Consider the following 25,497-nt stretch of genomic DNA (forward strand, 5'->3'; position numbering starts at 1 on the left):
TTCTGAATTAGCTTGTTAATTGTAGCTAGCTAATTTTACACTAACAAAAATATTTACACTGGGGTTACATGATAATTTTAAGTTAAATGTATCAGTGTACTTAAACATTTCAAGTTGAGAACAATTAAAATGTATGAGTAGTACAAAATAAAAATCTGTCAGTTCTGCTTACTTAAACTTTGAATATCTTAACTTAATAATTTTGAGGCAACTTATCGCCTCTAATTTATTTGAGTTTTGCTAAAAAAATTCATGGGAAATTCATGTGCCTGCTCGATTCACTTTATTTTTTAGTATAAGGTGACAAATATAAATGTAAATGTGATTAAAAAAATAAGTAAGAAGAAAAAGAACCATGAAAATGGCAGTTTTGTCACTGGCCTTGGTAAAAAATTAAAACTTAATAAATTAAGGTATTACATGTGTCTGGAATATTTAATTATCAGTGCTCATTTGTGGCATTTATAGGTCAGATTTTTCTGAATAATGGTCATTGTCCATGGCAACGCTGTATAAGCACTCATCTCCCCTTGTTCTGTACAAGATAGCTAACACTTATTTCACTTCAGACAAGTAGGCTACTTCATGTGCATGTATTAATTTATAAGCATGTATAAATGTAGCCTAAGCACGTATATGAAATATACCGATGTTTTTTTTTTTTTTTTTAAAACACCAGAAGAAAAACGGGGGAAAGCTGATTTTCATCCTTCTCACATCTCAAGCAGGTGCACCCGCATGCGGAGCATGTACCTGAGGCGCGAGCAAATTCTCTTGAAAGAAATTTCAGTTGAATCATTCTCTGCCATTCACGAGGTTTAATTCGATTTGAAGGATTGTTTGTCAACTCATAACTCCCGTCAGCGCTAATATTTATCCGCTCGGACAGATGCTTGAGCCGTCAGTCGCATGTATCGGTCAGTTTTCCCTCAGTGTGAATGGTAGCGTCCGATCTCCCTCACACGCGCTCATTCAGCGCGCGCCTCTGTTTCGCTTAATCAAAGCAGAAGGTTGTACAGACTCGCGATCTTACCGTGTTTAGCCGTGTGAGCATTTTAGGACAGCGGGATCCCAACGGACGGCCATCGTCTAACTGACTCTCCATTCAGTGTTCATTAGATCTCCGTGTTAGGCATTTTAACCATTGCTTTAAGTGTGATTCTATATATTTAAAGGAATTGACAGCTATCTTAAAGTACTGACTAGTCGGCTTTGCGTTTGGAAGGTGCTCCCTGAGGGAAATAAAAGTTTCCTTCGGGAAATGAACAGGCTCTTCAGCGCAGGTAAGATCTTACGTTTATATGTCAAGCTCTGCTTTTTTGCCAGTACACGTCTATGTCCCCCGACTGTTTTCTACACTTGTATGAATGCTGGAACTACACAACCGTGTCTGTTTACTGACAAATCCCTTTGATTAAACTGACCCTGTCGTGTTATCTTAGTGCTGGTAATGTGGATCTTTCCCGCTGGTTTCATCATCCTCATCTTCGGTTTTTTCTGGTGCTTGAGCCGGAATGCCAAAAGGACGCGCCGACACTTTTCTTTCTAGTTTACAATTGTCTCATGCGTCCGGTGTGCAGTTTTGTCTTTTTTTTAAAAGCTAGACTGTTGAGAAACATAATCGAGAAAAGCTTACAGTCCGTGACAGTCTATGGAGACCGCATACCGACACTGTCCATCTATGAGAGGCGCGCGCTCGTCTCGCGGCGTGCTCGCGGTGAATCGTCTGACCCTCTGCACCTATTTCCCTTCCGGCTGTTGACAGCGACGCATAAGGTCATGTATCATCAGCAGCTGGAGAACATGCTAGAAATGGCTAATGGTGTAGCCGCAATTAGTGTTTAATGCTCTGTTAAGGTCAGAAAAGGCACACAGACCGCTTAGTGTTTTGCGTGGGGAGGCAGCGTGTTACTGACACAGTTTAAAGCGAAATATTCAGTGTTTTTGCTCTCTTTGAGGGTTGACCATTTTGCTGTTAAGGACTTAAAGGGACAGTTCATCCAAAAATGAAATTTCTGTCATTTATTCACAACTCATTCACAACTCTCCAATCCTGAATGACTTATTTGGTTGACACAGAAGGAGAAATTCTGAATAGTGTCTTTTCCATGTAAAGACAATGAATGGTGCCTGAATACAGTATGTCAAAAAGAATGCAAAATCATTATAGAAGAATCATTCACTGTCCTAGCTTTCCATAGAGCATTCATGCATTGTCAGCTGGAAGATATTTTTTTATCTTATTTTATTATACTGTAAGTGCTACAGTTGTTCCTCATGTTTAAATTGTAGTCAAGAATCAGATTAGTTCATCCTTGCAATGAGAAGTTCCATATTTATATGGCATGTTTTGCAGTGATGGTCTTAAAGTAAGACATTTATATGTGTTTGGACCTGGATTGCCCTGTGTTTGTGCCCTTTATACAGATAGATAGCTTAGATGGCAAAGTGTAAGCATTCTTCTCATTCAACTTTGAAGTGATGCTTTATCCACAGGTGCAATTTAACACCTTTTTTTCCCCTCCAGAATGTAAGAACTGATTTAATGTTAATGACACGGAGCTCCATCTTAAGGCTACTAGTAACCAACCGACTACGACAGGCGGTGTGAATGGGACACGATAGCTCCAGGGTCATCTTCCTATTAAGTGCTGACTGTCCCACTGCATCACTACAAGGTCTAATGAATTCTCTTGTTCTCTCTCTGGATTGCTTGCTCATGTTCTTTTTTTGTCGTCTCAGGAGAAAGTGGAATGTCTTTAACGAATGATTAGGAATTATAGCTGTTATCATCTCATGTTATAGTATCTCACAGTTTTCTGGAGCCCCTACTGTGTGAAGACTTTAAAGTAGGTGAGTTAATGTACTTATTGATATTGCTGCGCTACGATATGAATGAAGCGGTCAGAAAAAAGATGGGAAAGATCAAGAGATGGAAGCTCCCTACTGGGCCTCTGGCTTTGATAGCTTGCGCTATCTCCCCCAATCCTTCCCTCCGCCTGATCCCTCTCTCATGTACCGTATCTCTAAATTAGAGCTCAAAATCAAATGGACACAGAGTAGAGATCAGCTGAGGGCGAGAAAGTGAGAATGTGTGATGTTTGAGCAGAATGAGTCAAATCTTCTTCAGTTTTCACAGATACAGACTAACAATCTGGCGGATTGCGTGTTGTGCCATCCTCAAAAACCCACATGCAGTTTATTCACTGTTCAAGGGGATGAAGATTGGACTGATTAACCCACAATCCAGTTGACACCTGCCAGACCTCATCCTCTTGGTACTTGGTATGTGTGTGTGTGAAAGGTGACGGAACATTTCCATGTAAGCAGTATATGTGTAGATAACTCTCATCGCACACACACACTTTGAGCGGCTAAACGGCTTTAACGCCGGACAGCCGTGCATGTCATACACAATCCCTCATCCTGGCCCAGTTGGCACAGTGTAACTCCAGCTAACATGGCAGAGCAGGCAGTGAAGAGCAGATCACACTTAGCAGTGCTCACTCTCACTCGCTCTCTTGGTTAGTGTGTGTGTGTGTGTGTGTGTGTGTGTGTTTGTTTGTGTGTGGCCTTAACCCCCTTAAGCCCACACACTGGCTCGTTGCCTTCTTTGGGCCATAAGCAGCACGGCTCTCTTCATGAACTCCAAAATGACAGCAGATGCTCGACTCAACCCGGCTCTGCTGAGCACCTTTGCTGAATGTAAACTCCTTCTGTTTGCATCCTCCTTTACCCTGAAGCCTTGCTTTGTAAGACTGTGATTTTTCACGCTAAATGTAAGGACATGTTGACAAACAGCAACAAATGTCCAACTTGTTCAAATATATGTTTTAGTCTCATATTTCTTGTTCTTCTAAGTCAGTGGTTTTAAGGGCACAAAACATCCGAATAGCACCACTAATGTACACTCAGCAGTTTCCCCCGACATCATTGGGCAAATCAAAATCACTGAGTGTAGCTTTAAAGGGACAGTTCAACCAAAAATGTACTTCACCCAAAGCATTTATTCATCATTGTGTTGTTTCAGACCTGTATCACTTTCTTTTAGTGTTGTCAAAACAAATCGACCGCAATAGCAAGTCGGTACTGAAATTTTAAAAATGCTGTTGAGCGGATTCGTAAACCCCTCTGATTGGCCTTTGTGTTCATGCGCTCAACAGATATGTCTGTGATTGGCTACAATGATCAATGCACAGGAGCGTTTGAAAGCACACAGAAATGTTTGAATTTGAAAGCGGGAGTGGGAGTGTTTGAAAGCAGGCGTCTATCAGCAGACCGGTGTGTATCTGTCTAAACGCTCCATCATTGATATCTATTTACAGCACGTTTTTGAAGCGTTGATCATTGTAGCTAATTACAGACATATCTGATGAGCGCGTGAACGCAACGGCCAATCAGAGGTGTTTACGAATCTGCTCAACAGCGTTCAAAGCGTCAGTTTTGGTGACCATTGATTTCCACTGTATGGACAAAAAACAGTGAGACATTTCTCATTTTATGTTCTACAAAAGAAAGTCTTTGTTTAGAATGGCATGAGGCAGAGTAAATGATGACAGAATTTTCATTTTTGGGTCAAAAATCTCTTGTGAGCTGTGAGCAACATACACACATTTTGAATATGAACTTTCCTGTGGTTTAGATAAATCATGCTGTTGCAAAAGTTTCATCAGTTCCTTGATTGGCACATATACTGCAGTAATAACATTTAAAAGTATTGTACAGATTTATTTATTTATAAGGTGATTACATTGCTTTCATCATCTCTATTATCATCTCCTCTTGACCCTGCTTTCAGAAAAGCATTTAGTCTAAGAGATGGAGTGTCAGCTTCTTTCATTCTTATTTTTTTAATCAGTTTATCTATTTAAGTTTCCATGCATTCAATTCTGTAGACACTTTCTTTTAAACTGTTACCAGATTTACTGGATTGCAGTGGCTTGCTAGGATTTGTGGATGTGTGTGTGTTATTTGAACTGTCTTCTGTATCTTTTTTTTTATGTGTGTACACAAAACCTCAGATCTGGGTTAGCGCTGACAGTGTTTATTTATACCCACACTAGAGTCTACCACATTTGAGGACACATAAGAGCATCAGTCTTCATTACTGTCAACATAAGCCTGACTCTTTTCAACCAATTAGCATTGTTAGGCAAACTCTAGTTCACTCTTTTGTGTGTGTGTGTGCATGATTTTGTAAGTGTTTGTGTGTACGTATTGCCGCGGCCGATGTTGCGAAGTCCATTTGCAGTTATAAGAGCATCTGCATCATTATCAAGTCCCCCTCCCCAGTCCTGCGTCCTTCAGCCAGGTCCGTGGTGTGTGAAGGAGAGCTGGGAATGAGACCAGATAGATGGGGTGTGTGTTTTGAGGTATGGAGATGCATTAATGGATGAACGTGTGTGTGTTCATTGGGTCAGTATTTTGGCTGTTGACATGGCATATACTGTCAGATTTGAAATGCTGCCCCACAGGAAGTCACAAAATGCTTCTGTGTGGTGTGTTGACACATTAGGTGTATGGCCTCTCCCCTGTCGAGCACTCTGACAGATGTAGCCCGTGATTCCATTCCTCAGCAGATTAAGAGATTACAGGGTTTGGGTGGGAGTGTATAATAACCCTAATGCATCTAAAACCGCATTCACACACATGCAGCTGAGAACATCAGAGTGCTGATGTCACCAGCATCCTCTTCAGTATCTCTTCATAACAGGTCAGGCCGACGGTGCCCACAGAGTTAACAAGCTGATAGTTTAATTTCTAGTCTGACCGGGATAGATGCGGCTTACCTCAATTCAGCACAGCTCAGGTTGCTGTTGATAAGCGTTAACTAGGTGACGGTGTCAAATCCACGACCCAGACAGACTTACAAGCACGTAGGAGCTTGGAAGCAATGTTTAGCACAAGAACACACACTCACTGCTGCAAAGCAGGAAGGGATTGAGGCAGGAATACACAGTAAGGGCTCTTTCACACAAAACGCGGGAAGTGGAATGGGAAAAAACGCAAGGTCTCAAGGCGCATTTTTAAAAAGTTGTACTGATTTTAACTTGAGCACCGCGTTTTTAGAACAGCGAATCATGCGTGAAACCCAAAAATGACAATTCTGTCATCATTTACCCACCCTCATGTCATTCCAAACCTGTAAGACATTCATCTTCAGAACACAAATGAAGATCTTTTTGATGAAATCTGAGTGATTTCTGTCCTTCCATTGACAGTCTACGCAACTACCACTTTGACGCTTCAAAAAGTTCATACAGAGATCGTAAAACTAATCCATATGAATTGAATGGTTTAGTCCAAATTTTCTGAAGAGACTCGATCGCTTTATATGACGAACAGATTGAATTTATGCTTATATTCACATACGAATACACATATGACAGACATAGTGATTAAATAATCTCTCTATTCTAAATAATACTTAAATACTTCTACAGCTGAGTGTTTAATTCATTACATTTATAAGTGCTTTTTTTACAGTTCTGTTTAAAGAGAATATTCATAAGAAGATAAGGATAGAAAATCTCTGCTTTATAAGATAGATGATTAGCAGTGTTTTAAGACAAATTAATAAAGTTCTTAAATGTCTTAAAACATCCATCAATCCATCTTTATTGAGCAAAATTTTAAACCATGAAAGATCACTGATGGATAATTCTTCTTAGACTTTTGAAAAAGTCAGACGGTCCAGTCATTTGAGCTGTGATTTTTAACAATGACAAACAGACAGATCAGAGGTCCCTATAGAACGAGCTGAGTTAGAGTATGTCATGCTGCCATAGAGAGTGACTGGAAATGTAGATTGTTTGTGGATAAACCTGCTCACAAACCAGCTAAATTAGTATGCCGAAAGTTAAGACTCAAAGAAAAGAGTTTTCCGCTGGTAATTACGGCATCACGTTTATGTGCACTCATATCGTAAATACGATCATTCCAACGTGACCTGAAGGAAGTGTAAACGCTCAGAGCTCCATTTAAAAGATGAAATTCAGCAGCACAGCTGCTCTCTCTAGCAGTGAGTCTCCTACAGTGATTAGTGTAAAGGGACGAATAGAATACTAAAATAGGTGACACAGAAACCTGGGGTCACTGCTAAGGGTCTGTAGAGACCTCTTGCAGGTGATAACATCTGTGTTCGTCAGAGAGAAATCCTGAATTTTCTCTGAAGTAAGGGGAAAAACATTCCTGCCCATTATCTTGCTAAAGACCTCCTGCATATTCTTTAGCACTGCTGCAACAATGACCTGATGACACGAGACCAGACTTGATCTATTTTGGAAAACGCAAAGGAACATGTACCAACAGCAAACCTCAGAAAAATAAGACCAACTACAGTAAGTCTGTAATACCATTGGCTTCAATCCCATTTGAATGTGCTGTGATGTGAAAAAAAGAGAAAGATATTAATGGATTTTAAGACAAGACTACACAAGAAGCAGAACTGAAACAGAAGATGACTAAAATACCTCCTGAATGCTGCCAGTTTGAGCATCTGCAGCTAAACAGTGAACTTGGCTTAGGTTAGTGCCAATGCAAGAGTTCAAATGTTTGTTTTTAAAGGTGCTGAACTTCTTTCTGACCACTGAATTACACCACCCCACCTTCCAAAGGCATGCCAGCAAATCTGAACATGCAATCTGGAATGAACAGCATTCGAAAGTGAGCATCAGTATGCCCTACTAATTTAGAAGGGCAGAGCACTTGAAGTGACTACTTTGAGTGCATGTGATCCTAAACACAAAAATTGCTACTTGAAATGACCTGTTGTCTGTACTCTTTGCTAACAACCTTGTGTAAGAGCCCTTTGTGAAGGGATTCAACTGCTCACTTTCATTTCGAATGACCCTTTGAATAGTGTCCAATTCCTGCACTGCCCTTCAAGGCAAAAATATGTTTCTGATTCACCCATGATTCAAAATAGAAGTTTCTGATTGGCAAACAGTTTTTTGCTGTTTACAGAGCCCACAGCTGTTACAGAGATGTATCTCAGGACACCTAGTTCACTTATATCTGTCACATTTTATTCCAAAAAGAAAGAGGTGCAATGGCTTTTTCCATATTTACCTGACTTGAGATACATGCACTTTGAAAGATGTAATGTGCAAACCATTTGTGGCAGCCATCACGCAGAGAGCAATCTCGCTACTCACCGCTCCTCACTAATATCACAAGAGAGAGGAAAGAGAGGTCAGGCTCAATGATTTATGGCTGTGATGATGCATCCCGGCCCGGAATGATTAATCTCTGCTGGGAACACTTTCAGGAGTACAAGTTTAACCTCTGAACACCCTCTCCCCAAACACAAAACACACACATACTTTCTCACTCTTGTATGCGGTCATTTCCTGGGAGTTAGAGGAGAAAGATCTTACCTCTTACCTGGGCACATTTTGTATGTGGTGACCTTCTGTTGGTGTGCCTCTGTACTTGTTTGTGGATCTATGTGTGTGTTTAGATACCACTTGTAGAGTACTCTTCTAAATCCTTCCACCCTTTTCACTTTTAAAATATTTGTGACTCACACACATCAGCGATAGCTGGAGTGAAACAGTGTTTTTCTATTGATTATAGGTGCTAAAAGCATTTGTGTTATGTTCTGTAGAGCAGACTAAAGGGACATGTTTAGGTAGAGAAATGGAAAGTACTGCTAGTTCAGACAAATGCTTTCAGCTTTTCTGCGACCTTCTGCATGCTTTTCCTTTGAGAATGAATTTCACAAAGAATATGGCCAGATTATATTTCATCCTCAAATCAAGAGGGGGAAAAGGAGGTTATATTTTGTGTGAATTATATTTATTTATTTATTTTAGTGTCAATTAAATTAATAGCGTCTTGATGTATACAGTAGGTATAATGTACACTAAAAGTTTGGGTTCATAAGATTTAACATTTATTTTGTCGAAAACAGTAAAAACTGTAATATTGTGAAATATTATTACAATTTAAAATAACTCCTTTCGATTTGAATATATTTTAAAATGCAATTTATTTCTGATGACAAAGCTGAATTTTCAGCATCATTACTGTAGTCTTCAGTGTCACATGATCCTTCAGAAATCAATCTGATATGCTGATTTTCTGTTTGAATAACATATTCAGCAATTATTTTAAATAGAGATATTTTTTTGCATTATAATCATCTTTACTGTTGCTTTTGATCAATTTAATGCATCCTTGATTAATAAAAATATTAATTTCTTTAAAAACAAATCTTACTGGCCAAAAACTTTTGAACAGTAGTATATATGACAAATTATATATATATATATATATATATATATATATATATATATATTTCTGCATTACAGTAATAAAAGTTAGATTTATATGCATTTTGATTATGAATTATGTAAGGTTGTTTTCAGCCACGGAATAAAAAAAAAGATAATTGGAACTTTTTATCTCACAATTCTGACTTGATATCACACAATTACAACTTTATATCTCACAATTCTGACTTTATAACTCACAATTGCAAGTTTATATCACGCAATTCTGAGAAAAAAGGACAGAATTGCAAAATGTAAACTCGCAATTGCGAGAGAAAAGTCAGAATTGTGAGATAAAAAGTCGCAATTAGCTTTTTTATTTTTTATTCATTGGCGGAAACAAGCTTCCATAATGAATAACCCTAAACCATTAAATGCCACTATGCAAACAATCCTAATAAAATACAGGATTATATTCAAAACATTTTTTTTTTCTTTTGAAATAAGACTATCACATTTCCTGCCAGGGTTTGTGAAACAATCATTTTTAAGTGTAGTCATGTGTGTCCTTCAACTGCATTGGACAGTCAGCGGTCCTGTTGACTTCCTGTTTAACACACAAGAATCTGTACAGCTATTTAAGATCAGAATGTCTTATTTCATTCATCTTGCTTCTTTTACCAGCCCTCAGCTGGTCCCAGCCATCTCTGCTTTTTATATATGTGTGTGTGTGTGTGTGTGTGTATGTGTGTGTGTGTGTGTGAGAGAGAGAGAGAGAGAGAGAGAGAGAGAGAGAGAGAGAGAGAGAGAGGGTGGCTAACAGCTCTCATCTCTTTCATTAATTATGCACGACAGGCTTGTGATGGTCCTGTTGCTGCAGTGCTTTATCAGACGGTGAAGGCCACAGTCACTGATGAGTGTTTTTCTGAATGCTCAAATGGTTTAAACTGATGCATTTTGTTGCATTAATAGATATGATCTTTTTTATCTTGCCACCAGTGTGAGAGCAGACAGCAGGAGGGATGTGCATGTGTTTAATCCTGCTCTCTCTCTCTGTGTGTGTGTGTGTGTGTGTGTTGTAACCTGGCTATCGGAAGTGACATCACATGTGACATGAAACCTCAGTCTGTGGTCAGTGTACGGAATCAAGCTGGTACAAGGCTTGACGTCATAGACCAGATTACACCGATCTGGAAATGTTGGCTTGAAGAACATGCATGGTAAGATTTAAAAACAGCCATTGTTGATGCTCACTGTCTTCAGAACAGCTCTTTTCCCCTCTCCTTTACAACTCTTTCCATATCCTCTCCTTCTTGGCAAAGGAATTTGTCTCTCATTCCCCTCATTACCAGCAGCATGTAAAAGCTGCCTAAACAAACCTAATTAGCTCATTAAGAACCAGTCTTAACTACCTCCTGGGCTTTGTTCACATGCTGCAGACTTCTAAATGTTGTGGCTGATTTACTCTTGTACCGTGTGATTACTTTGCTGGGTTCATAGTATCTCTGACTGCATCGCCCCAGCGCCGCTCCTACGTCCTGCGTACGATTCTCCGCCGCTCTCCTACTGAGAGCCTTCCATTACAGAACACACTGACGTTAAATAGGAGATTGGTATCATTAAATTCACATTAAGCGGGCAGTAAAATATTGATATGGAAGTGTGCAACCGTTTGATTTTGGTGCAGAAAAGGTAAAGAGCATTTCAAATCAGAGATGAGTCAGATGCGCTGCTGAATTTTAATGCTTCTATTACCACTGATGACAGAGCAGGTAAATTGTTTTTTTTCCCTCTCCCTATTTCTAAGTCATTGGTTTTCAGTTTTCACCTGGTAATTGTGATATCATCCGTTCTTTCGGGGGAAACGCTGTTAAATGTTTGGTGATTGAGCTCGTGTGTACAGACTGGGACGAAAGTGTACTTTATTGTCTGAGTTGCGCCCTAGGTTTAGGATGTGTGGGACAGACACATTAAACTGTGGTGATCATATGGGTGACTGTTGATGCAGCTTGAAATGTCAAGCCAGCTTCCCTTGTACATTCACTGTAAGAGAGTTTTGGTTTTTTTTTTTTTTAAAGTTTTCCGCTTGTAGGGTTAGTTCACCCAAAAATTAAATTTCTGTCATTAATTACTCACCCTAATGTCATTCCAAGCCCATAAGACTTTCGTTCATCTTTGGAACACAAATGAAGATCTTTTTGATGAAATTTGAGAGCTTTCTGTCCCTCCATAGAAAGCTATGCAACTCCCACTTTGACGCTTCAAAAAGTTCATAAAGAGATTGTAAAACTAATCCATATGAATTGAGTGGTTTAGTCCAAATTTTCTGAAGAGACAAAATCACTTTATATGATTGAATTTTAGGCTTTTATTCACATATAAACATTCATCAACTCAAACATCAGTTGTGGTAAATGGAAGCTCAAGCATGTTTGCTTGATGTGCGAGAACCAATGAGGTTCATTCTCGTGTTACGCAGCACGTTTAAGCTTCAGCAAGAACCAATGAGCTTCATTCTTGTGTTATGCAGCACGTTTAAGCTTCAGCAAGAACCAATGAGGTTCATTCTCATGTTACGCAGCATGTTTGAGTTTCAGCAAAAGGATTGTTCTCGCGCGTCATTCAGGTTCGGTTGAGCTTCTGTTCATGTTCGCTTATCAATGTTTATATGCGAGTAAAAGCCTAAATTTAACCTGTTCGTCATCAAGTCTCTTCAGAAAATTTGGACAAAACCACTCAATTCATATGAATTAGTTTTACGATCTCTTTATGAAGTTTTTGAAGTGTGAACGTTTCAATTTCGTAGCTGTCGATAGAGGGACAGAAAGCTCTCAGATTTTATCAAAAAGATCTTCATTTGTGTTCCGAAGATGAATGAAAGTCTTATAGGTTTGGAACGACATGAGAGTGAGTAATTAATGACAGAATTTTCATTTTTGCGTGAACTAACCCTTTAAGTCTTTCTTCTATCTCTCCATCCAACAAACCTGACTCCATTAGCACATTAAGGGGTCTGGCAGAGGGATGGGAATAATCTTATCCAGTACAAAAACTCTGTTATATCAGTGTGTATATCAAGCTCAATTGCTCTGTTGGTTAAAGAATAGATTAAATGTCTTGGCTGATTATAATCTAATCCACCCTAAGGCTGCGCTATTCATATTTGTTGTTTACAGAACGCAGATGAAAGGTAAATCTGCAGAAAACACTTTAGCTTTGGTATTGCATCGTTCCGACGTACAAACAAACATACATGATGTAATAGCATGAAGTAGCGGGCTACAGTTGTTTCACTGTGCAATGCCATGCATGACTGTGTGTATTTGTAATACTTGTGCCTCAACAGCAGTGTTTAATCCTTGGGAGTTTAATTAAGTCGACACTATAATTAAATAGGCAGGTGCTAATTTGTCTTAAGTCTTCAGTTATTGGGTCAGTATCTGACAGTATGAGTGCGCTGGCGAGCCACAAACTTGTTTTGGCATTGTGTGTCAGCCGAATCACTAGAATACGCTTCTCATTGTCTAATCACAATGTGTTTATGTGGTATATTTTTTCACTGAGGTATTGATGGACAGAACTGCAAGCTATTTGCATGTGTAGATAGAATATTACGAGCGATGGGCCGGCAGACTCCATTTAAAGCAACAGCTAGTCATTTGCACACAAAACAGCCACTTCTGCGAGGTTCCTATTGAATTTACATACCGATCGATTTTGATATTTGCTGACAAGGGTGTTTTTTTAAGTACTTTGTGTCTCATAGCTAGCAGGTCATTTCGGCTGGCCTATAGATTGCACATGAAATAGGTCTTTGTGTTTGATGAGTCCACTGGCTTGCCCTGGGCTCACCTCTCGATGTGTGTGTGAGAACGATCTGTCTCAGCCGTAGGGACCCAGACTGGCTTCAGTGTGCTTATTGATCTATTACCCCTCAGAAGCCCCTCACGCTTTTACCCCGCAGACTTGCACGACACCGAGCCAAATCTCTGTCTCTCCTCTTTTGTATACATGAGTCGTCTCTCTCTCTCTTTCTCTCTCTGCCTTCGGGTTTTAGACTCCTGCTCTCAATGTTGGCCTTCTTACTGATGTAAATTGTCATGCTATTGGCTTGTTTATCTGTCGGTTTGGCTCTGAATGGAGTGTAACTGACAGGTACTCTGCGCTTTAGTGTGTGAAGAGAGAGCACTTTTTTTTTCCCTCTATGAGGAGCCACAAAATTAAGTGTCACTGTGGACCTGGGCTCCTGGAGGAAGTGATGTCGTGACATCACGCAGTTGACCTCCCCGTTGTGGTGCTGAACTGAAATTAAAAATTAATCTATAGTGTAAAGTCACCCAAGGTTAATGAATTATGAATCACTGCTAATCTGCACAGAATCAAACTGGCTGTGACAGTCGGGTTGACCCGCCGGTGTTTATTCTCTCCTGTGAGCTCACCTTATAGTGACAGCTGATCTGCATTACAAATACACTACATTACCTGAATAACCGCCAAATGACAAATTTACAAATTTCTACAAGTGCTCACATTACCGCCACATGCAATGCAGATTTGTAAGAAAAAAAAAAAAGTGTTTGTTGTTGTGAATGGGTCTTTAAACTTTCAGTATTTTCAGTGTTACTTTCTCATATCCTGTATGTTCATAGGTGAAATCTAAATTAAGAATTCTTATTTTTTTATGGAATAGTGCAGTATTTACTATAAATCATTTATCTGTTCACATCATTATGTTTTTAATTAATGTGCCCTTTTGTTGTCCACTCCTCATGTCCCTTCCGTTAATATGTGGTTGAATCAAATTGTTATTTTCCTACCTTTAGAAAAATTTACTTTCTAGGTCTAATGATTTCTGACGTATTTGGTTGATTTCCTTGAGAATGTATGTTGAATGTCTTTTTTTCTTGATTCTTGTTTATTTTGGTACTATTACCCTTCACTTGATCCTTGAACTACTAGTTGATGGAAGATTGTATGATGGATGATTGTATATGCTGCCATGAGACCACTGTTTTGTTATTGTAAAATTATAAAAACAAAATTCATGTGCCCTCATAATCTTTAATCAAATTAACATCCCATCCCTCTTGTAGCGCATCTATTCTATTCTCTGATGATGTGTTTACTGGCGCAAGGGCGGGGCAACCTGTCACTCACATGACATCACAGCAATAGCAAACCACAACCATCCAATTAATTCCCCATGAACAAAATCAAATCCCGTCCTCAATTTTTTTCTTGTTCGAGAAGCTGTTTTACTTCACTACAGGAAAGAAAAGATTATTGCAACTTCCATTTCATTCCAACTTTATCTAACTTTCCATAGTGTTAACATTCCATTGTCAATCCAGTTTTTCCTCGTCAGTTGTTCAGTTGTAGCCCTGGAGTTATTGAACCTGGCATCTGCCATCTTTAAAGGGATAGTTCATCTGAAAAATTAAAACTAATTTACTCACCCTGAATGACTTCTGTAGAACACATAAAATATGTATTTTCCATTATTTATTTGTAAATGTTAATCAGGACTTTGGTGTGAGGTAAAGTCAGGGTCAGGTTTATAGTGACATGTTGTTAATCCTGCTGGTCTCTCAGTGCTAGATTAGGTCTGGTCCCACTGTGAGAGGAAGCTTTTCTCTGTGTACTCAGAAGCAGTTCCTCAATAGAATTACACGCACCCCAGCCTTCAGTCACGCTGGTAAACTCACAATGAAGTGTGAAAGTTCAGCACACATCCACTGCAGTCCTTTTCAGACACAGTAAAGCCTACACAAATGTGAAAAATGAACATGTGTATGTGCACGCATATGTTGTTGAGCTTGTTTTGTGAACATTGGTGGGAGATAAGACTGGTCAGGGATTTGTCAGATTAACAGAGTTGTTTCCAGTGTCAATTTGAGGGCAGACACACACACACACACACACATTGGGTTTCCGTGTTTTATGGGGACTTTCCTTAGAAATAATGATTTGTATACTGTACAATCTGTATGTCCTACCCATCACAGAAAAAGAAATATCAGCATTTTTACATTTCCGTCATTTCAACATTTCATATGATTTATAAACTGTTTTCCTCATCAAAAAATGTCCCCACAAGGTCAAAGATTTCTGGTCTTACTATCCTTGTGGGGACATTTTATCCCCACGATGTAGGGAATACCTGAACCACACACATACGAATGTCGTAATGTTCACACACACTTCCCAGAGTTCATACTGATAAGTGTTTATCTTTATGTATTGCTCTCATTTTCTAGCAATAATAGTTTGCTCAAGCTTAATCATATTTGTTGCCCTGAAATAGCAGCTTTTGAAATGAGAAGCATGAAGAATTATAATAAAATGAAAACTAAAAATAAATATATAAATACAATTTTAGAACATAAACTCCATAGTTACCATAGTTACTCATTCATTTCTATGGAGATTTTTTCAATAGATCTGGCATTTTTTGGTGAAAAAGCGCTCAGAAGTATACTTGATTTTGATCACAAGCACCTGCAGTCATACATTTGTGTTTATTTGTGTGGTAGCTAAACTGTATAATTAGTTGTTGGCAATCGATTTCCTATAAATGTGCTATTTTTATGTCTCTTCTGCACTATGAAACATTTCCACTTATTTCAACTTAAAAACATTCAGTTGCTGCCTTAAATTTAAGTAATTGGCTGTACGAATCATTTCAACTTAAATTATATTAAACTGATTTAAAAATCAAGTTTTTACAGTGTGTCGCTTTTTAATCATAAAATAAAATTACTCAAATCAAAATTTTATGCCAATTTAATTTATTTGGAATACAAGTAAATAGTGATAGTGACCAATGTATGTATGTACATCAGATGAATTGACCCACTTTTTTTACATTGAGATTCAAGCATTGTTTAAAGCAAATGTCAACATTTCTTTGAGCTTTTAAAGAAAGAAAAAATAGAAATGCACAAATGTTGTTGAGTGTACCAGCTAAATTGCCTCTGAAATTAAATTGCTTTTAGCTGCAGATTTTTTATTTTTTATTTTTTTTTGAGGATTCTGAGGGTTGTGTTGTGTTAGTCACACATGCATGATGGGTTTTGTTTTTCTGTCTTTTTTTATCAGTTGGAGGAAGAAGACAAACATTCGGCTCCTGCTCTCCCTTAATTCTTTGCTCCTCTAGATGTTGTAAGTAAGTTGATTTTCCTTTGCTCATATGTCACTACAGGCTTATTGGACCAGCTGGCCTGTCAGTCTGTGTGTGAGTGTGATCTGCTTTAGTGAGCTCTGCTGCAGCTGTCAGGCTGACGAGAGAAACCCTGCTGTCCACAATCACACCAGATCAGCTCAGACGTGTCCGGTCTCGCACCGCACGACTGCCGGGCTGCATTAGTGCGGATGTGCCACAAGAGACGCATGAGATGCTTTGCCACGGTAACAAACGTGTTTCCTTGGCAAGAGCATTTCAATAATGTGCTCCAACAACAGCAGAAGTAAGTTAGACAGCTCCAGGCTGTTGAACAGCATAGCTCAAAATAAACACAGGTATTACTATTTTTATGCCCTGCGCTGTGAAGGCGTAGCCTATAAATCTCTTTGGAGCTTTTTAGATTGTTAGATTTTTATGGATGAACAATGTGCTGTGAAAGAACAGCGTGTTAGTGCGAGATTCTTGCATTCATAGTCACACCTGTGTGTGTGTATTTGTGAGTTGGTTCTGCTCTGTTCCTAAAGGAGGTTGACAGCTGTGTGTATGAGTCAAGTGCTGCATTTAATTCCGCTTGTGTACTGACATGAAAGCCTGTGGAGATGACCTTGCCGCCATATATTCAGGATCAGATGCACAAGAACAGAAGGCTAAGTCCACGTAGAGGTCTGTTTGATATGCACCTTTCAATATGTTGTTTGAAGGGAAAATACATTTATTTATTTATTTATTTATTTATTTGTTTTTGTATATATCAAGGCTCCAGACTAACATTTTAGAGCAGTGGCGCTGGTGCCACAAAGTTCTACAGAAGGTGGCACCGGCACCTGATTTGGTGGTGCTGTTTTTTTTTTTTTTTTTTTTTTAAATCATGAAGGTAATAAATCATATTACTATTGTTTTGCATTAATAAGTGCAGTTTCTAATAATATTACATGTTTATTCATTGGAAATTTGGCAGTAAAGCACTGAGCTTGAATTGAGATGCAGATAAAATTAACTTATTAACAGTAACGTGCAAAACATTTGTTATAGGGAAAAATGTAAATATTCTACTCTTATTAAATGTACCATAATGAACTGACCGACAGCTTCAGTGATTATAAAAGCGCTCTTTACTTGCTTTCTGTGTAATTCAGTCACAATTTGAAGAAGTTTTTGTTTTTCACGAGACTTTTCCTACTTTTATATATATTAGGGAGTCAATAAGTGCTTTTCTGCCATCATCTAGTGGTAATTTCTTTCTTTTTCTTTTTTTTTTTCCCAAAGTTTTGTTTGCCTAGAAGAGATCGTTTTCCTTCATCTTTAAACTTTTAGTTTTACAAATCACCACATTAAAAATAACATTAAAATTGGATAATATTTAGAGCTTTTAAGTGCTGGAAAAAGTGTGAAGCACTTTAAAAAGTCCTTGAAAAGTGTGTGAATTTCACTTTCAAAAGTTTGCATGAACCCTGAAATTAATAATGTAAAAGCATTTGAGTATTTCTGCCACAATACCATAGTTTCAGTAAGCGTTACTACATTAAATCCATGGTGATTTATGGACTGGGGAGCCTTAAACTTGTTCGTGGCACAGTGTTTCTCCTGGTTTCAATGTCAGCGCTATTTGATCTGATATCTGTTGTCTAAAGCAAAAAATTCTGCACTGAATTTGAAAGCTTCCCACTAGATCTCGCTGCGATGTTATTAATTTTGCAGCGAATTCAAATGCTTTCTCGCTGGAGGTTAGAAACATTGCAAATGTTTCAAAAACAATTCCTGGCGTCTTTAATTTGTCCAACCTGGCATCAGAGATGCTGTTTCAAAGTCCATCTGTATACGTGAATGACAGGTGCTATTAACAAGGAGAATTAGTGGTGCTCATTTACTATAATGAGAGTATGCCCTGGATGGTTGGGCCATTTGATTGAAAGTTTTCTGGCATAATAATTAATATTCATTCAGATCAGTGCATGGGGTCATTTAGCCTGTACAGGTGTATTTTAAAATCTTGCGTCAGCTTTCAGGGCCGCAGTCACTTGGCAAGGTTATATTTTCTGACAGTTCATCTCAGCCACACAGAAACAGAATGTGTAATTATAGTCCCTTCACATGATGATGCACTAGTTTCAATGCTACAGATGAATCTCTCAAGGTCTCCTTCTGCTTGAAGTCTCTGACTCTGATTAAATAAAAGATGTTCACAGTTACAGTAAGTTGTCTGATTTAGAGACAAACTCTGTAAAGAATAATACTGTATAATTGATGTAAGACTGAACTACACTGCTCAAACTTAAGGCAGTGCAGATTTAAAGCTGTCAATAATTTAAAGCTTGTTTATAGACCTCTGGAATCATTAAACACTAAAGCATTTTACAGAGAGATCTTTCAGGCTTGTACTTAAATACTGAGATTGTGTCAGGTGCACATGGGAATGTGTGTTGTAGATATCAGCTACTATTGAACATGTTGTGGGGCTTTAAAGTGGAAGTGTACTGCGTAAGAAGCGGTTCGACAGGTGGATCTGTGCATTAATCTCTGCAGAGAAAGACTTTGGCTTGTAGCTGCATTTGCTTGGATCTCCATCTGGAACCTCTGACCACTGTAACACATTGGGGGGATTTTACTAATGAATGAGATGCAATCTATAATAAGCCTAATTTGCATAGAAAGGAGCCATGTTTTCCTAAATAATCACAGTGCATCATTTAATCATTTAATTCTGTCCAAACTGGATTGTAGGTGCTTAGTAATATATAAAAATAAGTAAAAAAAAAAAAATAATAATTGTTGGATTTACTTAAAAAATCAAGTGGCTTCACGCAACTATATTGAGTAATTTGTACAAATAACAATTTAGTTGTATGAACAAAAGAAATTCAAGTAAAGCTGACAAAATTTCTTTGAGTAGATACAAATCATTTGAATTTGTCACTGTTACATAATATTTATATGTGCAGTTTACTTAATAATGTTATGTTATGAGACGACACTTTTCTGCATAATGGTATCCACAAGAAACTCCTCGAAATGTCCAACATAACTGAACATTAAACACTAACATAAACTAACAAGATCTTTCCCATTACTGAAAAACACATAAAATAACACTTTAATCCCTAAATTTTCTCTTCTAATGCAGTCCCTTGCAAAGCATGCTGGGAACTACAGATCCACTGCCCAGTTATGCCAACATTAATTTGTGCGTTTCACTCAGCAATGTTAAGTTGACTAAACAAACACTTATTAAGTAACGCTGACAATACTCATTTTTAGTAGAAACCACGCAGTTAAATTAAGTTAATGTAGTTACATGAGTTTTTTAAGTAATGTGAACAAGGATGTTTGAATGAAACTAACAAAAGTGGAAATTAATTTTTTTGAGTGAAGTTTTTACATGTGAAAGTGGCACAACTGTTTAGTTAATTCTAAAGGCTCAAAGGAAACAAAATGTAATAATAATAATAATAATCGTCATCATCATCATCATCATCATAATAACCATTATTATTATTATTATTATTGTGGAATCTATAACTGTTATTAGAATAAAATTGGTTTCACATTCAACCAGTTGTGTTCATAGATTTAAGATGGTAAAGCAGCTTGTTTGATAATGGTGGAATCTAAAAGATGGGATCTAATGGTGGGATCTAAATGATCTAAATGAACTCCTAATTGATCACCTGTCCAACACACAGAGCTGAACCAAAAGAGGAAATGAAAGTAATTGACAAACTTACTAATTTAATATGACTGGTTTCACGAACAAACACAAAATATCTATTTACCCTTGTAGGCATAATCTCGTTACATCTTTTCATACACATACATTAGCTTGGCTGTATCGATCTCTTATTACCAGCAAATTAGCAGTACTGCAATGCATGTATACTGGTAGTTAATCTTTTATTAAGCCTTTGATATATTACCAATGGCAATCAATTTCCATAAGAAATGGACATTCATATGGCTGATGTTTTTCAGGTTGAGAAACCAAGATGAAAAGGGGGAAAAAAAGTAGTGAAACAGAAAAGTAATGTTAAAAAAGGAATATGTTTCATTCACTGGTGAGGATTACATTTTGTGAATACATTGGTTTTTTATATTATAAAATATAGCTCGTTCATAGCTCACTTCTAAGAATTTGCATTCATCTGTGTTTGCTATTGTGTGAGCATGAGTGGTATTAATGTGGTTTATTAACATTGCCGATCAAGTGAGCTATGTAACACAACTCATGTGATTGTAGGATTAAAGCATCTATATACCGCAATACCTTTATTAAACCCAAATCTCTATATTGACTTTAAACCTCTGGATTCGACTGTTTATTCGTTCCCCAGATGAGCTGCAATTTAATTTCCAAACAAGGCCCTCAGTGAACAGCAGGGTACTCGCTTAAGTTGAGTGTGTTTCATTTGAGCAAAGTATACTCTCACTTTTTCTATTGCTTTTCCTTCAATTGAATCAGAAGATTACCTGACTGGATGGATGTCCTTTGTTTCCCTACATTAGTGTGTATTAGGGTTCGCTCACACAGAACGCATTTTTGCTTTGAAAAATGTGAGACTCGGGCAGAGGAATGGGGGATAAAAAACGCAAGGTCTCGATAAGTGTTTTTCAAAAGTTGAACTGATTTTAACTTGAGGGAAGCATTTTTAGAATGCCGTGTCATGCGCGAGACGCTACAAAAGAAGACGCGAGCACAACGGTCATGTACATCTAGCCACATTTACATAGAAAAACAATGGAAAAGTAGCGCATTGGAATGGGAAAACGTGTTCTGTGTGAACGGTCCCTTCCGTCGCACTAATAAAGAGCAGTGTAATGTGATCAGCTCTCACAGAATGGCGTATGTTTTGGGAAAGTTTCACAGTGGCCGCTACTTGAATCTGTTCAACGCTCTGCCTGTCTCCAACCACTGTGCATGGGGCATGAGAAAAGCTAGCTAGCGTGCAGCAGCAGTTACGTGTCTGGCATGTGTGCACGTGTGGGTGTGCTGTTTGGACTGAATAAACCTATTGAACAGGGACTCATGTGATTTCATGTCACCCATAGCAAGCAGGGAAACGTCCTGTGGGTCTTCGCTCGGAAGTCTCTGAATTCTCAACAGCACTGAGACCTGTCAAATAACCCTCATTCTGACTACGTAGCGATGCTTTGTTAAGCCGTCTCATTTTCCAGTTTTTCTTATTTCCCTGCATACCAATGGCATGCCTGTTTCCCAAAGGGTTAAGGATCCAATCTTCCAACTGCCGGGATCTCGTCAGGCCCGTGTGTGCCATTTGTTCTGTATGTGGGGAGACTTGCGCTCTTCTGGGTAGGATGTGCCATCCAGAGTGTGCTGAAAAGGCTTCTTGCTGATTAAAATGATGATTTAGTAGTTGGCTGTGAACTGATTCCCCGAATATGCCTCAAATGAAGTCTTTTAAATTAAATGCTCTCCCCTATACACGTGAAGACTTATAAATAGGAGAACCTTTAAAGATGGGGAATGTCAATCAAACTGCACCCCGTCAGGAGAAAGCCTAATTATCTACAGGTACATGTCTGATTTTTACCAGGACTACACTGATTAAAACTAAGGGCTTCTCTAGTTATCTGTCTACTACTTTGATTTGCTTACAGTAGATGCTGTGAAGAATCTTTGATTCTATTCTTTTCTCTTTTAAATACATAAAATGTAAATACCACTTCTATGTTGACAACTTGTAATTTAGCTATGATAGATTACATATTATGTTATATTATATCTTAATTAAAAGTATGTAATCCCTTTTATGACATTTTTTTTTTTTTTTTTTTTTTAGTGATAATGCCCCAAAACTAATTTTAGATATACAAGATTTTAAAACTTAAAGGGTTAGTTTACCCAAAAATGAAATTTCTGTCATTAATTACTCACCCTCATGTCGTTCCACACCCATAAGACCTTCGTTCATCTTCGGAACACAAATTTAGATATTTTTGATAAAATTCGATGGCTCAGTGAGGCCTGCATTGCCAGCAAGATAATTAACACTTTCAGATGCCCAGAAAGCTACTAATGACGTATTTAAAACAGTTCATGTGACTACAGTGGTTCACCTTTAATGTTGTAAAGTGACGAGAACTTTTTTGTGCGCCAAAAAGACAAAATAATGACTTTATTCAACACTAAAATCTTTACAAAATCTTTTGTTTCGAATCAATAGTTCGGAGCATGTATTAAACTGCCAAAGTCACAAGAACCTTTGAAATTTTGAAACATTTCGAAACACTTATGACGTAACAAAGCCTCGTTACTGAAATTGTGTGACTTTGGCAGTTTGATACGCACTCCGAACCACTGATTCAAAACAAAAGATTCGTAAAGCTTCGAAGCTTCATGAAGCAGTGTTTTGAAATCGGCCATCACTAGATATTGTTGAATAAAGTCGTTATTTTTGGTTTTTTTGGCACACAAAAAGTATTCTTGTCGCTTCATAACATTAAGGTTGAACCACTGTAGTCACATGAGCTTTTTTTTAAATATGTCTTTAGTAGCTTTCTGGGCATTTGAAAGTGTTAATTATCTTGCTGGCAATGGAGGCCTCACTGAGCCATCAGATTTTATCAAAAATACCTTCATTTGTGTTCTGAAGATGAAGGTCTTACGGGTGTGGAACAATATGAGGGTAAGTAATTAATGACAGAATTTTCATTTTTGGGTGAACTAACCCTTTAATGAAAATGAAAGTGATGTGTGCACTCACATGTATAAGGTATAAATGAGTTTATGTATAAATGTCCTTACTTTTTAATTGATGTTCACACCACATGACATTTTTAGAGTCATTACATGACATTTATTTCTTTTAAACCAACATGAATACTAAGAGTACACTTTTAAGAGCTAGATTTTTAAAATATTTTTCCTTTCCTTTATCATAGACTTATTTGTCATTGACCCATATAATTCTTCAATGGCACTTCAGGGCAGAGGTTAGATTATTTTTAAATAAAAAAAAACAGGAACAGTCTTCACCAGGTCACCATAATTTTCATGCTTCTTATGTTTTCATGTATATGTAGCAAGCACTTCCAGCTGCCAGTAATATAAATGTGTGATAATGAAAACAGGTCTGCAGAAAGGCCATCCATTTGACCAAGAAACCAATCAATGAAAGAATCATGTACACAGATCCGACATAAGATCAACATCAGGTGGTTGTGTGTGTTTGTGTATGTGTACGGCTTGAGTCTGAACATGCAGTTGTATGAATATGGAAGGGCTTCTGTGAAGGTCAGCTGCCCTCTGGAGTGTTTGAGGGTTGTTACTGATGCCTTTCCTTGCATTAACAAGGCCATTAGGTGTGTGTCCATGTTGTTACAGCAGCACAGGAGGTCCTCTTTCAGGGACGAGTCACCTGACAGCGGCACTTATCTTTTAAAGTTAAGAGTATCTTTACTGACTATAAATATGTAAAGGTGTCTCCATGCATCTCTGCTCATTACTCAGTAAGTATTCAGCAAAATGCACCATTATTGCCTCAGAAGGTGTCGGCTGTCTTCAGGTGAAAGTTGTTTTCTAACAGAGCAATGGAAATGGTTGTTTTAAGAGGCTATATTAAAGCAAAAACAAGTTAAATTGGTGCCATGATGGTGGATTTTGCTGGTGTTCCAGCAGGCTGGCTGGAATATGTGTGGAATTGTTCTGCCTTTAGCAGAATGAGGTGGATCTGACATACAGTCTCATTACAGGGGATGTTGGCAGTGTTACGAGTGGTGTCATCAATTATGAAGAGCTTGTGTGGTGTCTAAGTGTGGGGCTTATGAATAAAGCAGTGTGTTTTTTGTTTATCCCACAGGATTAGATGTGCTGACTGAGGTCAGGCTCTCTTGGGGGCTTTGGGTCACCAGAGTATAAACATCAGAGTGGAAAGCAGCCAGACTACTGGGATATATGGTGGAACAGGAAGGGGTGATTTCCTTAGGACACACACTCCTCCTGAATGTGTGTGTGCGTGCATGGGACGTTTCTTTATCCACACAACAAAAAGCTTGGTCTTGTTGTACAATCCATCTTAAAATGGTAGCTGTGTTTTGGAACATTGTTGCTGATTTTGAGCTGGATTTTAAATGGTCCAATCTAGTTGGTCATACAGTACCAACTTAATGTGGTTAAGCTTTTATTTATTTGTTTGTTTATTTATTTAGAAAAATACTTTTTAAAGGGCAAGGATATTATACAATGACAATGAAGGTCTGGATTCCATATCACCTTTTATTGGCCAAGGACCACCCAAGAGGCCACCTGACTGACATATAAAGCAATCAATCAGTTTGTTTTTTTCAGTGTCATGTTTAGGGGGCGTGACAATATAAAGTCGATGTCTCTATAATAACAGACCAGAGTGTAAAACTAGTGGACATCTTTTAAAGAGTCTATGCCTGAACTTTACATACTTCACATACTCAAAATCCAATGTTTAGTTGATTTTGATAAGCGCTTGTTGTCAGAGTTTTAAACACGATGGCTTTCTTCCTTAAGGGGGCTTGGGCTTTGTGTCCAGGTCGACCAATAAAGAACGCAACACACATGTCTCCTGGAAATCTTGTAGAATTCAAGATGGCGACTTCAAAACTCCTGAAGTGTTTCCCATTTTGTGTGCCTTATGCATGAGACGTTCAGCCAATGGTCTATGGCTGTGACGTCTGAGGCTGAGACTACTTTTTACTTTACTTTTCACTGGTGTTTATATATTTTCCTCCTACTTGGACTCTTATTTGTCATTGACTAGATTTTTTCAACAGGATACATGTACCAGAGCTCTGTAGGTTGGTTAGTATCATGGTTATTCGTCTCCAGCACCAGCTCTATACCCCTCCTGCATGTTCGTTTGAGATTTTTAAATAATCAGATGATGCATTCAGCTACCAGAAAGTGTTTTGTACTCTCAGGGCCGTTTAAAACCCTTAACAGAATTCCTCAGATCTTCACAATTAGCACAGAAAATATGACATATGTAGGCAAGTGTTCGGATTCCATGACCCAACTTCTCCTGCCTGCTCGGCTCACAAAAACCCTTTTCTCTTCTTTCTCTTTCTTTTTTTTTCCCTATAGTGTCATGTTGAGTTCATAGCTCATACATTTAT

The 25,497-nt window shown here is 38.1% G+C and overlaps 1 protein-coding gene across 7 annotated transcripts in view; it reads left to right on the forward strand.

Moving 5' to 3' along the window:
* The first annotated feature begins 991 nt into the window (after positions 1-991).
* The window catches only part of tenm2a (teneurin transmembrane protein 2a), a 298,870-nt gene continuing 274,364 nt past the window's right edge, over positions 992-25,497 (forward strand). For 5 of the 7 annotated variants that reach the window (XM_051918420.1, XM_051918423.1, XM_051918424.1 and 2 more), the window contains exons 1-2: positions 992-1,283; positions 16,314-16,380. The gene's annotated coding sequence lies outside the window, so the exon portion shown is untranslated. The remainder of the gene's footprint in view (positions 1,284-16,313; positions 16,381-25,497) is intronic. The other 2 variants (XM_051918421.1, XM_051918422.1) reach the window with 2 other exon arrangements.

This window comes from Ctenopharyngodon idella, chromosome 14 (genome assembly GCF_019924925.1).
Source record: "Ctenopharyngodon idella isolate HZGC_01 chromosome 14, HZGC01, whole genome shotgun sequence".
Classification (NCBI taxonomy): domain Eukaryota; kingdom Metazoa; phylum Chordata; class Actinopteri; order Cypriniformes; family Xenocyprididae; genus Ctenopharyngodon; species Ctenopharyngodon idella.